A 14,499-nucleotide genomic window follows, 5' to 3' on the forward strand; every position below is an offset into this window, starting at 1 on the left:
CCCTCCTTCTTTGCAATAAACCTTTAACAAGCACCCCAAAGCTGCTGGCTGGGGCCATGCGATCCCTCCGGCCGTTGCTCTGCCCGCCCGTTGCTCTCAGCGGCAGCTGGACGCACGGCACAGGACGGTCCGTGTAGCATCGCCTTCCTGCACACACAGCAGGAAAAAAACTAACCCACATTCACCATCTTCGGTCTGATCCGCAGGCCTTCACTGCACGCGTCAGTCCGAGCTGAAAAGGAGGATCGGTCTTAGCGCTGCGACACAGGTGGCAACACGTCTTCTGTGGTCGCTTCGTCAGCACAGATCCTTAAAACGAAGTAAATAAAAGTGAAACAGTAAATGAAAGTAAATAAAAGATCTGGAGAATCCGGTTACTGCCCTGAGTGCCTGGGGAGGGAGATGCACTGCCGCCATCGGATGCTGTACAGCAGGTGGCACTTTGGTAACGCGGATCGCTTTCCCAGCCGCTGCTATTGGAAAAGAGAGATCTACTTTGTTGTGACTTCGAAGGCAGAGAATTTAAATATTAATATATTGATAGAGCTATTTCCTCCCCCCGAAAAGAACAAACAAATAAAAACAAACAGCATCGCTGTCATCCTGTGTGATCGGTGCTGGGAATTGAATGCAGGACTATCTTTGCCTTGCACATGGTGCAGGAGGTGAAGCTGTCAGGGTGTGCCCTGATCTCACAGCGTGTGCATTCACCCAGACCTCCTGCAGGCAGGGCACCGTTCCTGCCTCTGCAGGACGGGGAAAAGCCAAAAGCAGAGGCTGTGCAACGCTAATACGTTCGAAGAAAATCAGCATCTTGGCCTAGAGAAGAACTGGACTGAAGTTCAAGGTGCTTAGGAAAGACGCCGCTCTGGAATCCTGGTTTCCCATTGAGGTCGCTGCTCATGTGTCCATTGCAGAGCAGATTTGGGGTCTCCCTGAAGCCCTGAAGGAGTGAAGGCAGAACCTGCTCAGGGCTCATCACCTTTGTGTGGCTCTTGGGCCAAGCGGGGATCAACTTCTGGCCAACAGAATTTAACATGAGAACAGAGAATACCGCTCTAACTTGAGCAGCAAAATCCTCGTGCTGTTCAGGTCATTAAAAAAGCCCCCTGTGGATGACTTCAGGGGCAGGAGTTTGTTCCGTATCCCTGGATTTCTCTTAAGGGAAATCAAGACACGTAAATCTTGAATTTTACACCAAGAAATGAATCAGAAGAGGCACTTTCTGTTTTAAAAATAAGCATGGGCAAAATTGCAACTCACCTGGTAGTAATTTGAGGCTTAAATGTTTTAAAACTTCCCCCAAAAATAATGAGAAGAATATTTCAGTGGTATTTGCCTTCTTCTGAAGGAAGTTCCCCAGAGAAGCCTCTGGCCAGGCAGAGGTGGGATGCAGTCAGCCACATTCTGGAAATCAGACCTTTGCCTGAATATGCAGAGGGAATATTGCCATAACTTCTGTTTGTCCTGCCCATTTACTTCAAAGCTTCTATTAAAAACTGAAAAGCCAACTGGGGACTGAAAAAACACACGGCTTATTTTTTAATTGATGAATAAATTTATTTAATTCATGAATATCTTAATTAATTTATGGAGCAAGACCCAAGTGGACCAGATCTGAAGTCCTGGAGGGCACTGTGACCAGGCAGCCAGCTCAGCTCAGTGACTGTGTAGGATACCCCCTTTCCTTAATAAACCAGTTAGCTTTGCTTGAAGTTTTTTGATATGCTCATCTTCTTTTCTTATGTTTCTTATGCAAAGCTCCATTAAAAAATATCTACTTCTCATTTCAAGACACTTTGTGGACATTTGTATTACATTCCTGTTTCTGTCATAATACATTTTGGCTTCAAGTATACATAAGGACTGATAATAACGAAGTAAATGAGAAATACATTGCCCTTCAGTTTAACATAATGAAACTGAACAGTTGAGCATGAAAAAATGTATAGAAAACTATTTAATTGGCCTGTCTCCAAACAGCAGATTCCCACCAACCAGCAGGGAATATCAGTTTTCTTGAAGAAAAACTAAATGATACGAAGGCCAGCTGAGATCAAAGCCAGGTAATTAAGGGAAGGTTGCCTGTGCTTCATTGCCTTTCACTCTGTTTTTGTGGCCTCCAAGTACAGTGTCTGCGTGCCACACTTTATTAAGCAGTATGGGGCACCTAGGATTTTAAGCATCACTTTAAAGCACTCAATAGTCATTGATGCTCTCCAAGACGTAGCAGTAATAACAATTTCAAATTTATGAGTTAAATGCGAGCGATGTGCTTCCATCAGGTCAAATCCAACAATTGTGAAAATCTATTTGTGTTGATGGAGTTGGATGTAAACAAAAATGTACACGAAATAGAGCTTGACTGTTTCTTTTTTAGAGAACATCATAACTTGACAGATATTGTTTAGCAGGAGGCAGTGAAAATGCAGTCCCTGTATTGAAAAGCACAAATGCTGTCCTCTCTTCAAGACACTCGCAGGTCTGTGATGTACAATGCAATACAAAGATTGCTGTGCTGGAAAGCAGTTTTAGGACATGCCAAGCATTTGGAGAGTTTGCTTTCCAAAGTTTGTTTCAATTTTCATGACTGATGGACATTTTGTAATAGAATTTTTCAAGCAAATGATGGGTGCTGTCATGGCACTCAACTGACGTGCTGCTGGAGGAAAGATTTTCTTCAAATGTGACCTTTACTGAGGGTAAAACATTGCTTGTCATTTAATAACTTAATAATTAAAGAGTATATCGAGCTCACCAGGAGTACGTAAAATCACAGTATGAATGTTACAAGCAATACTTGAGGTGTTTGTTCTGCTGAGAGTGAAGTTGGCCAGTGCTTGTTCACACATACAAGGGTGTGATTACTGGGGACTTGGAGAGGCCCCTTCGCCCACTGCTGCTGCTGGAGGTTCTGCTGATTGCAGGCACTGCTCTGTCAGCTCTCAGCTCAACCCACAGCCCGAGGTTCCCCGTCTGTGCTCTGTGGGCTGCCCTGCCTCCCAGCCTCTCATTTGCAGCCAAGCAGTGAGTAGTAGTCCCAAATGTTTCCTCTTTTTTCCTTTCAGCTGTTGCATCCACCTCCCTGATTTCCGTTCTCTTTTATTGATGTTCTCTTGTGTCTGGAAAGGAACCCTTCCTCTTTTACATACTTAAAACAAATAATGTACTTTTAAACCTTTCCTGGTAGGCTGTGTTACCCAGATCTTCATTCTGCGCTCCCAGATCCCCCATACAACTCCCCCACAGCAGGGTCTGCCTGCCTCATTGCTGCTGGCACCGTGCTGACGCTGCTCCAATCCATTTTGCTGCCCTGCATTGCTCCTCCTTGTGCAGGTTACACGGAGGTAATTTCTTCCAGGAAAATCATCACATCATGAATTTGTGCTTTGTTTATGACTCAGTGCAGATCAGTGTTTTCTGCAGTGCTCTACATGTTGTTCCAGTTTAAGGCTTGCGTATTTGATTTCTCCCTTTCAAGTCTAATACTTTGCACCTGGTCTGAGTTAAATTTCATTTTTATTAATTTGAGATCGACTCTCCAAATATGAAGGTAACTCTGAATACCTGTGTTGTCCTTCAGATTTCTTTTGGCTTGCTGTTTGATTGAAGCTGGACTGCATTTCCTTGACGGGTGCACATGGATGTCATGTAGAGGTGGTCACAGATGCTCCTCAGGTGCACGTAGATCAAAGCTGGATATTTTCCTCCTGTGTGGTGGAGAAGCTGAATGGAATGAAATAAGTTTAACATGACCATATCCCCATGTTGTGAAACCTTGTATCCTCTTTGGAACTACTTGTGTTATTTGCCATTGTGACATATTACGTATTATTACATGTCATTGCTAAAGCAAAAATGGGAATATTTTGCCAAAACAGGGTGTGAAACCACCTCAGGTTTAAAAGGAAGATTGTGCATGGCCTTTGCCTGACACCTTGCATGTTGTGCTCTGGCTGCTCTGAGCCTTCACATCCACCACCAGCTTGTAATTCTGCAATAATGTGGAGTGTCAATGGACAGATGTGCAGGGATTATGAAAATGGATCATATTTCATCATTACATTTTTATTCAAACACAATAACAATATATCCTGTAACTGAGCTCTCGGTGGCGTTGACAGCATCCTTCCCTGCACTCAGAGCTGTGATACAGATGCGTTATTTCCTCCAGCAGATTTTACCTGTCAGACAGTTGTTTTAGTTCCAGAGCTCCTTCTCAGAAATAAATAGGGACTCATGATGCACGTCACTCTTTTGACAGGAAAATCCAAACATATATTTGCCCACAATTGTGTTGACATTTGCAATACAGTTTAAGGGCTTTTTTAGAGCCACAGGAGACATAGTTGAGTTTTTAAACTTAATCTCCAAAGCAGATTTAAAATAAAGTATGATCTTACCATATCATTTAGGAGAAGTAAGCTATCCAGCAAAGCTGCATTTCCTCCTGCGTGGAAGGGGAGATTACAGGTCCATGAGCTGCACTGGTCCTGGTGCTGTATCTCCAAGTGTTGGAAGACTTTGTAGAACAGCAGCTGAATATTCTGAATAGTTGTCTAGATCTGGCAAGTTGACGTCAGAGCTGACATAATTGGGGATATGGAGTACATTATTTTTTTTCCTTCAGAACAACTCAGAGAAATGTTGTTTAATTTAAAATTCATGCAATTTTCCCAATTTTTTTTTTTTTTTTAATTGGACCCAGTTTGGAAGAGCACCAGGCAGTGTTTGGGGATGAAAGTGCAACCATAGCACACAGTCCATTTTCATTGTCCCAGTCTATCTATTAAAACTCTGCTGTTATTTCTAAACTACACATTGGTGGTGGATGCAAAGGATCTGTGGAACCAGAATGTAATATGCATATTTGCATATGTATTCAATGTATAGATTTTTGGAGCAGTTCATGAAGAGATTGAAAGCCAGGATGGAGATTGGCCATGTATTTCCAGACAGTGATCCTCACAGATCCACGCTGGGGCTGTTTGAACAGAACCAGCTCCCTGCTGGCTGGAGGCAAGAGCTCATCACATGAGTCAGACACCACTGGTGAGGCCTTTCTCCTCTGCCTGGGGAGAGCTAACCAGCCCCACTGAAAGGGTGGATGATCTCGATGTAGAAGCTCAGCTTGGCAGTGAGAGGAAGGTCAGATGGCAGATGGCAAAGGACGTGAGCCAGATGTGATGCAGCAGGACGTGGCCATGGGATGCTCCATCAGACAATGTGAGAGAGCTGGGCAGTTCTAAGAGGGACATTCTGAGGAGCAGGGGAAAGAAAAAGCTGCCCCTAAGAGCAAATGTGATAAAGGTGAATATTAATTGCTGAAAGGTCCAGTGAAGCCAATAGATAGGGGAAATTAAATGTTGATGGGTGGAGATGCAAAGAACCTGCCATGCCCTAGCCAAGATGAGAAAAGCAGTGGTGATTCCTTATTACCATTCAGAGATGGTAAATATAAATGAAGGAGAAGGATTCTCTGAGTTAGAGGACAAATGACAGGATCAAATAGTTATGAATTGTTCAAGAGGTGCCTGGATGAGGAGCTACGAGATGTGGTTTAGTAGCTTGTGGTATTAATAGGAATGGGAGGGTGGTTGGACTGGATGATATTGCAGGTCGTTTCCAACCTTGCGATTCTATGATTCTATGAGTACTTTTTGATAGAAATTAGAAAAAGGCACCTAGCCATCCAAGAAATAAAGGTCTGTTACAGTTTTCCAATTAAAATCTGGGGAAAGAGATTCTAAATAATTTAAGATGGAATTTGGGACACTTACGGAAAGGTTGTTTTGGTTCAAGAAAGGACTTGCTGGAGAAAGGGAGCTGTGCCTGGTGCATCGTGGTGGTGAGATTGGGAGGGAGCAGGAAACGCTGCAGGGCTCAACCCTCCCTTGGGGTGCAGTGATGTGTGGTGGTCAGAGGGATGCTGTGGGCAGGTCTGTGCTGTGTGTCCACGAAGGAACATCAGGCTCCCAGCAAGAGGAGCAGAGCACGCATCCTCAGCACCCACTGCCTACTGAAGGTGATGTTTGAGAAGCATGTACGTAAATAAGCCAATCTTTATCATGCTCAAAAGGTATATTTGAGCACCGTGTAGGTGAGATGCAGAATAAGTAACGCCCCTTATCCACACTGACAGCTATAATTACCGTGCTTCATGAAAGCTTATTCTCAATACGAGTGAAAGCATTTAATGGGCAAGTGCAGTCGACTCGGAACGAAAGGTGAGGCATACATAAGGAAGATCTAATACGTATTTTTTTAAAGCCAGGTTCATCCTTGAAGGAGTCACTGTCAAGCAAATAAGGCGTGATTAACCTTTGCCATGATCATCCTGCTCCACTCTGCTTGTGCTGCGCAGCATCATCACTAATTAGGGTGCCATGGAGCTCAGTGCTGCAGACGTTCAGCTGAATTTTGTTGCTCTGAAGGAGCACGGCAGTGCTTGGGGGTGCAGAGATTTCCAGCCACTCCCAGCCATGCAGAGAATCCAATCCATTGACATGTGTCACTTGGTGGAAACATGTCAGTAGTATATTTAAAGGATCAGTAACAGAAGAATGAACCTCAAAGTTTTGCTACTAAATTACAGTACTGCTGTTCACAACTGTACCTATGTTAATGGACACTGAATTACACCAGTTTAGAGTTCTGAAAAGTCAGAATTAGGATTCCAACCCCTCCTGCAGTTTCAGAATAGTACTCTTACAGCTGCAGTTCTTTTCTATGGTTTTGATTTGCTTCTCACTGAAATGAAATACTTGGCTCCTTCTCCAGATTTTGTTTTCACAAAAGAAAACAAGAAAGAATTGAACCTGGCTCAGGCCAGGGTCTGAACCCACACCCAGGGAACGGGCAGCAGCGCCCTCCAGCATTTGCAGCTCATTTCTGAGAGGCACATTCACACAACCTGATCCTCACCATGCCCAAGGAGAATCGCGGTTCTCCCTCTGCTATCAGACAATTAATGACTGCTCATATATCTTTGCTTACCAGCCAAATGAAAAAGCATTTTGGTGTCCTCATTTTTACAGTCAATTCTGCTACAGATTTGCACATTTCAGTGAAGGCAGTCTCCTTCCTTTTCCAGAACACTCAATTACAGTAACATAAGACACGGAAAATCATTCTGACAAGTGTCCTATTTAAAGAGAAATGAATAGCCACAAAGTAGAGGAATTCTTTTTTTTTTTTCCCTCCTTCCCTTCACTGGAGAAGAAAACTCCTGAATAAACTTGGTTTGTCCTTAAATTTTGATTACAAGTAGAATAGGGAGTTAAAAGGGCATTTCCAGTTCACATCATGCTTCCAATCAAACCAATCCAAGCCAAATGAATGCAAACTCAGAGCTCACACCTGTGAGATGCTGGGTGTCCTGTCAGAAGCTGGGCACTTCCATGTGCTGACTGCCAAACAAATCGATTGTTTGGTGCACAGGTTGCTCTGCACCTCTGCAAGCAAGAAGAGTTTCTTCTTCCAAAAGCTTTCTGAGATGTATTGATCCCACCTTTCCATCAAGTTGGACCAGGTACTGAATTCAAAGCAAACTTCCTATCAGTGGGTGATGAAATGGAGCGAAGATGTAACTCCAATGCTCTGAAATACATATATTTATACGTACACAGAAGGGGGCTCTGGAGGTGCTGTCGTGCTTTTTAGTGCTTTTGCAGATGAGGCAAAAGCTGCACTGCTGCCCAGCAGCTCCCACCCCGGCCTCACTGCTGTGCTGCCTGCAGCTCCAGCCCCAGCTTCAGCAGAAACAAAACGGGGCTGCACAACCCAGCTGCTTCCACTTCACGCTGGTAGAAACTCACTTTGTCCTTATTGAGTTAGCACCTCTGCTTTTTTCTTAACAGTGGAGATTTTGAATGCTGTGCAAAAACTCTGTTGCTATGGTTATAGCACAGCCATTCTCGGAGTCTCCAGAAGTAGCCAGAAATGAGACAAATCCAAGGGATGGTATGAAAGTCGATCAGCATCCTCTCCAAGCAGCTCTGCCTTTCAGATGTTCCCTGCTGTCAGCTGGAGAGTGAGGGTGGCAAACTAGGTTATTGGCATCACCTTCCTTCTGAGTAATATAAAATTCATCTGCAGCTGGAATCTTCGATTTAAATTATCTCCCGGGAGAAATCCAACCTAAAACTTTGGGACTAAGTGCGTGCAGCTCTTTTTTCCCCCGCCAAGCTGAAGCTATACCTGTCTTCTCTTACCTCTCCCCTCTCCTTCATCAGCTCCTACTCTGAACGTCATAACCTTATCTGGCCCCTTCTGGGCTGTAAGCACAGAAGAAATATTTCCAGAATACGAGCCAGCAAGCCTTCAGCAGAGCCCACGCACGGGCTGTGAATGGCTCCAGGGTGAGGGGGCTGCTCCTGGAGCAGCAGGGGCGCGGGGTCTTCTGCAGGCTCCCCAGGGCAGCGCTCCCATAATTGCTGGTGCGAAGTAATGGTGACTGACAGTTTCATCTTTAAGCTATTTATCAGTTGGTGCTCCGCATGTCAGGTGTCCCAGGAACATGACAACTCTTGTCAGTGAAACAAGAGCACCCAATGACAGGCTTTCAATTGAATTCCTTCACCCAGCACTCCCAGCATTAACACTACGTTAAAACAACTCCATTCATTTATTCAGAAAAAGAAAAACAAAAAACAAAAAACAAAAAAAAACAACAAACCAATGAGAGCCTGACAAAATACGTATCTTTTCTGAATCCTAAAATGCACCTGATTTTGCTTCCTCAGAGCCATCAGGATAACCTGTCTGGGTTCGTTAAGTGCCGCTTTATTTGTTGCCGGTGAACGAGCCAAGCGCGGGTCGTCGTGCCAAGGCGTGGGAGTCACTCGTTTGCCATGAATGATTCATAACTCAGGCTGCTTTTTAATAAAAAGCCCCGGTTAAAATTCTACATAAGCTCCGAAAGGAGAAATCAAAATTCTGCTCTCTGTTTTCACTGGAATTTATAATAAATGACAACCAGAGACTCATTCTCCTGTACGCCTCCCCTTGCTGACACGCAGCCTTGTATGCAGCTCTGCTTGGCTGCCCGCTGTCCCTAAACCTGTTCTGTGATGTTGCTCTCAAACAAACATTTTGGAGAGACAGTTAAGCTTGACTTTTCTCTCATATTAAAATATACTGAATTAAAAGAAGAAAAAGGAAAGGCTCCATTGTTTGGGTGCCTCCTTTCCTAGCAATAGACCCAAGCAGCAGCCTCAGCAGTGCGTTCTGTGAGCTCTCCCCATGGAAAGAAGCCGTGCATCAGAACCAAGTCACTGTAGTTAGCAGCTTCGCTGTATATTCAGGATGCTTTTTGTAGCTCGGGAGCATCTGATTATTAAGCATAACACCATGCTCTTCCAGGACACAGCTGAAGCAGGAAAAACTAGCTGGATGTACTGGGGATAAGCTCTGCGACAAACCTAGGAAATGGAGCACTGGCAGTAGCAGCGCCAAGAGGTGATGCCCGACCTAGGAGTATTTGCTGCTGTGATGCTATGGATGTGCTCTCAGCCTTTAGCAGAGCTGCAGCTTTCCCCGATGTCTCCAGAAGATGGAAGCTGCCCTTCCCTCTCCAGGTTCATTAGAGGTGCTGGGTGTACCTTCTTACAGGGACCACCTTTATGCACGTTACATATTCTGCCTGGAACCACAAACCATGGATTACGATAGCAGTTCCCCAACGAATGCTCTGTGAAACAAGGCATACTGTGCTTGAACCTGTCCACTTAAAATGCCAATTAATAGATTGGTAACTGCTTCTCTTTCTGCAGCTGCTGCTGGTGTGGTGCAGATCCACGTGATGGCACTGAACAGCAGAGCTAAATGCACTGCAGTTTGCCCTTTGGTCCCAGATCATTACAAAAAGGATTTACCAGAGAGTTCACTTCGCTTTTCTGTGATATTTGTTTCCTGTAAGAATGATTTTTCTGGCAAACATTCTTCTCATGCAAACTTCAGCAGCCTGTCTTCTCCTGGATGCTGAATAGGTTTGATTTTATTGGTGACTGTTCCTAATCAGTGTCTCCTGCTAGCACTCTTCCCCAGCCTTGTTTCTGGCCCAGGCTGTTCCAACTGACACCCACAGACTTCTGCATTCCTTTCAAACACTTTCTTCAGGGGTGCACTTATTTGTGAGAGATACACAGTTCTGATTTGGAGGCCTCTCTGGATGGAGAACAAGCCATCTCCTGCTCCTCCGTTTCAATACTTGTTTTTTTTTAAGGATTGTGTACTGTCATTTATTTTCAAGGTACCGGACCTTTATTCTTTGTTTGCTGGATCCAAATACCTCAGAAAACCAATTTTTATTCCCAAAGATCCTGTCAATCTCTTTGGTTTCTGGAGCAGGGTGCTGTAACGTCAATAAAATAAGAATCAAGAGTACTCTTGAGATTTAATAGTCATCATAAGCAGTAGTCTAGCTTCACTGCCTTCAATAGCACTGCCAAGGAGAAGCGACTCTAAAAGAAAGGTCAAGATGTTCTGCTTTGCGTGTTTAGAAGGGAGAGAACTAAATAGAATACGGGCAGATGGATGTGAGGTCATCCCAAACTCGTATCAAGTAACACAATGAAGTGAATTGGATGGAAGTTTCATGGCAATCACTGCAAGGGAGCCGATGCCTCTCCAAGTTGCATGGCAACACACTCAAGACAAAAATAAACCATCCATATGGCTTTGAAAGTCTTTGGATTTATTTCTGAGGTAGAATAAGATTTTTTTGTTTGTTTAAGGTTAAAGTCTTCGGAGTAAAAGGAATAAATCTACTGGCGATGAAAAAAGTTACCAATACAAATTTCTCAAGGATTCCACTGTATAAATCATGCATTTCCATTCCCACTGCCTCTCCCTCTGCTCTGCTCCTGACCATCTCCTTCTCTGCTTTGACATCTTGATTCCTTTTTCAAGCTGTTTTTTCAACTTTCAACTTCTTTTTGTTCAGGGTCGTTTTAGTTGGTGGAGAACAGCTCCTCAAATAATTCCTGTGGAGAACTCAGCACATCAGTCCCAGCTGTGTGCCAGAGCAGGACCAGCCCACCCTGTGCTTCTGGGAGGCAGGAGGAGCAGCTCCTCCTGAGGTGGACTGATGGTGCTGCTGCAAAGAGCTCTGGTGCTGACTTCCTGTGCAGGCACATGAGCTATGAGTCATCTTTGCTTTCTGCTTGGAAGGGTCTTTGCTTTCTGCTTGGAAGGGTCTTTGGGAAAACAAGGACAGAAGTGCAGTGCAGCCCTTCTGCAGCTCGCTCCTCAGGCAGGAAGGCTGGGTAGCACTCAGCAGGGGCAGTGCTGTGCAGGAGCCACCCCTGCCCTCCCCATGGTGAGGGATGAGGTGCACGCTCCTATGGGAGCAGTCTGGGGGACCCCTCCTTATGGACACAGCTTCAGCAGCCTCCGCAGACCAAAATGTGCTGTGTGAGCACCAGAGGCTTTGAGCTACTCGTGCTCACAGACGTCACAGGATGGATCTCCAACAGTGACATTATTCTTCCCTTTTGTTATTCTCTTCCATTATTCTTCTCCTATTCTTTCAACACCGCTTTTTAATGACAGAAAGCCATCATCAAATTCAAAGACTGATGGCCACCCTTGGCCCATCTGCAGGTGTCCCCGCAGCCACCGTGCCAGCCCATGGCACAGCTCCAGGCCTGAGGGATCCCATCCATTCCCACTGGTGCATGGGCCCACAGGTGCATGGAGTCCTCAGCTTGGCGCAACATCCAAATTCCTGGGTTGTGAGCCAAGGAATTGCTCAGTACCAGGCCTGGCACCTTCATACCCATTGCATGGCGCTGCCTCCAGCAGAGGCCCATTGCTGGCTGCTGCTCCCAGCAGGTGTCATGGCCATGCTGTGATGGCTCCCACCAGTGGGCCATCAGCATTCAGAGAGGCTGCACTGACATGTAAAGCAGCAGGTGCAGCAAATCTGTGGCGAGGACACGTTTAATGGGTGAAGGATTCAATGTTCTGTCTGCTGAGCAAACGACACAAAAACTCCATCTGTAGCTTTGCATGTGTTGTTGTTGTTTTTTTTTTTAAATTTAAAAACACAATTTATTTAAAAAATACGGATTCTCATGTTGTACACTTGCAGTAAACAACATTTATATTCATTTGCATTTTACAGATCTGATACAATCACCAGTGAAGTCAATGGATGCCTCGACTTCTCTCAGAAACTTGCATGCTGACCGGATCTTCCCCTCCTTCATTATGTGATGGCTCAGATTTTATTAACAAACGTGCTTTGATCAAAAGTTTGATCAAAAGAAAGGAGGCTCACCGAGTTGGGCAGCTCTGCCAGGACAGCCCCCCACCCCTCATTACTGCAGCTGTCCCCGTTTCCTTCTTTAGCCAAATGAGAAAAGGGCGAATCGATCAATCAGTCGTGCTTGTGAAGGCCCACACAAAGCAATGATACACTTGATTAAACCTTGTTATCCAACTAAAGTTAACAGAAGTTAATTAGAAAGCTTATAATCTTCTTGCGTCCTATCACAAGAACACTCCGGCTTGATAAGAGTGCATGGAATTGCTTAATCAGAATGAGGGTTGAGGCCACTTGCCATGTCTCAGGCTTTGCCTCAAATGTACTGCCTGTTGCACCCCAGGAGAGATGCTCCAGGAATAGCAGTTTTCGAGGGATTCACCGATGGCAGCATGCACCAGCTGCCTCAAAGGTGTTCTCATCTGTACCTGGTGTAGGGAACCTGCTTTGGCAGGGCGGTTGGACTCGATGATCTCTGGAGGTCCCTTCCAACCCCTACAATTCCGTGATTCTGTGATTCATGAATGCACCTCCTTACAGAGCTGCAGTGAGCACTGCAATAAAGCAGGGCCTTTTGTCCTGTACAGATTTTGGGCTTGTGGTGTCTCGTTGCACTGATGTGGGCAAACACAGAGCACAGCCATAGTTTATGGATGAACTCACTGTGGTTTATGTTCTCCTTCTGCTTTACCAGGGGGAAGGTGACTTGCATTCCTATTGTGTTACAGTCACTTTTTGTCAATAATGAAAATCCATTCCTCTTCTGCCCCCCAGGGAACTCTGTGTTTTCTGGCATGTTTAAGGAAACGACGTGGCACATGTCGGTAATGAAGCAATAATTGCTGCCAGCTCACTGCTGTTTGTGCAGAAGAAATGCCTCCGTTGTGAGCAGAGGGCTGTCGGGAGTGAGGCACCAGGTACATGGGGTGGATCACAGAGGTGGTTCTGGTACGGCTGGAACGGAGCTGGGAAAATATCAGTCTTGCTAAAAAGAGAATGCAGAAAATGATACAATGCTTTTGCAGAAAAGATGCACCACAGCATTATCTGCAGTCGTTCCCAAAGATCATTTGATTACAGCAGCAGAGTGCTGTGAGGTGGTGAAGGTGCACTGCCTTGATGTGACAAGCTACACAGATACATACAGCATAATTAACTATTTATACACATACTAATGCATCCTAATAATTAGTCACACTTTCAAATGGGATAATAATTAAAGCCTTGATTTAAAAGCATGCATATTTCTCCACTTTCACTGTAATCTGTGATATTTCAAAACAGGGAAATATTCCTGTCCCAATAATTGGCTGCTGCTGCACTGCTAATCCGTTCATTACCAACCGTGGTCGGGGCAGCAGCAGGCTGGATCCTGACAAACAGAAGATGCCAAAATCAGGAGGGCTGAACTTTGCCCATGCGTCAGCATTTGCATTTGCTACTGCTAGTGTTAATGATGGGAAGCACGATATTGCTCACAGATTAATAGCAAATGAGGATAAACGTTGCTTCCAGACGTTCCTAAGTGTGGTGGGAACTGACAAATAAATGAGCTGTTTGTCTGAGAAACAGTGCAGGATGAGAAATAGTGGTGTGTGTTTGTGTGTGTGTGTGTGCATAGAACAGACAGAGCCTATTGCCACCTTCATATCCAAGTCTTTGTTTTTTAGGACTTAGCACGTTGGTTGTTCTCAGACCCTCCTTGTTCCCACAAGCAGAACCCTCCAGCTTGCCTCCTTGAGCCGTGTGTGATACTTTAAATCCAAGCTCTCCTTCCATTGATGCACTCACGGGTACAAGCTGCAGCTGAAGGCTGAGGTTTGGACCTCTGTGCTGGGCCTGGCCAGGTCAGGCAGCTCTGCAAGCAGCCGTCACAGCCATCCACCCTTTCCCAGGCACTGCTCTGCTCTGGACTCCTGGACATCTTTAAAAGTTCATTAATTTCCTTCGCTATGCATTAGATTTGCATTGTTGTGTTTTAGCAGTATATGTTTTTTTTAATTAAAATGTTAGTCATCTGCATATCCTTTGTTGCAGGATTAGCTCCTTTGGTTTATTCTCCCAGCAGAATGATTGTTGGTTCAACCACTGATGTGTTCACATACAGCTGACGAGCATCTGCGGCCAGGAAAAATGAATGCATTTCAATGGAACCCAAAGACTTCTGCTGGGGGTGGCAGTTGCCATTAGAATCATTTTCTGGAAGATATTTGTATGTTCTTCACATGCAG

Source organism: Centrocercus urophasianus, unplaced genomic scaffold (genome assembly GCF_019232065.1).
Source record: "Centrocercus urophasianus isolate 14NV4802_14NV808 unplaced genomic scaffold, USGS_Curo_1.0 seq_18, whole genome shotgun sequence".
Taxonomy (NCBI): domain Eukaryota; kingdom Metazoa; phylum Chordata; class Aves; order Galliformes; family Phasianidae; genus Centrocercus; species Centrocercus urophasianus.